Genomic DNA, 1,189 nt, shown 5'->3' with positions numbered 1-1,189 from the left:
CTCAGCGATAATTCTGGTTCTTATTGTTCAATCCATTCTGTTCTATGCTACTAAATAAGGCCTCGAAGTATTCAGACGGGCTGTGTACCATCCATGCAGTGGGGCGAATTACCAATAAGGGCTAAATACGGTGTCACCACAAGGTAAAAGTGAATGATCTTTTGTGCTTTAAATACCTCAGGCAGCGAGGCGCTCCTCGGCTGGTCCGAAGGTAGTGAGTTATCTCAATTGATTGCTCAAGTCAGTTACAGATCGAACTCCTCGTTCTACTCTCTCCCCCCTTCTCACTACTGCACTTGACTAGTCTTTTGCCGAACTGGAACACGTTCTTGTTGCCATCTTAATTGGAACATTTTGAAAGCAGCACCGGGGGGGCGACTAGGTAGAGCTTGAAAGCATTTCAAAGCACCGGCCTTGCCCTTGAGCCAACAGTGAATTTGGGGAAACAAAATCTCAGACCAAAAATCAATCAAATAACCATGTAATAGATACCAAGGCTCGGTGGCTGCGGTGCCTGTCCCAAGAGATCAAGGGGAGCCGGTGCAGTGGGAGCGGAGGGTAAGGCTTTTGCTTTTCCCGCAAATTAATATAGCATTTAAAATTCATCGCATGTGCTAATTTTTAAAATAACAGCCATATCAATCGAAGTGATATGAAGTGATGAGAAATTATGTGTTACTGGGCAGAATATAAAATGACACATCATTTTCAAAAGAATTTGAATTATCTTGTAGAGTTCAACATCTGCATTTCGCAAAGCAGCAATTCCACTAAGAATATACACAGAAAAACTGCCAAATACATTAAAAATAAAAATGCATCAAAAATTTTCTCACCTGGTAAATGTATAAAGTCAATGTGGAATACAATACAACCAAGAAGATAAATAAAACTACACTTGGATCAACATGGATGAACCTCAAACAATTACAAATGCCCCTACCCCCCCCCCCCGCGTACCCCGAACAGCACCAGCAGCTGGTTGCAGCGCCCCGACTGTGTCAAGGGCACATGCCTGGTGCCTTCACCCTGTTTGGTCTCCGGCGACCCCGCAGAGAAGTAAGTGGCGTGGGGAGCGCCACCCTGTGCAGCCAGGGCTTGGAGAGGCCCAGGGCTCTTGGGGGGCTTCTCTCTCGACATCCTGCTTCCTCCCTCCTGGGTGAGCCCCGACTTGGTGAAGCCCAGAGCT

Source organism: Condylura cristata, unplaced genomic scaffold, assembly GCF_000260355.1.
Source record: "Condylura cristata isolate star-nosed mole 26May11 unplaced genomic scaffold, ConCri1.0 scaffold00042, whole genome shotgun sequence".
Lineage (NCBI taxonomy): Eukaryota > Metazoa > Chordata > Mammalia > Eulipotyphla > Talpidae > Condylura > Condylura cristata.
This window is presented reverse-complemented; position numbering follows the sequence as displayed.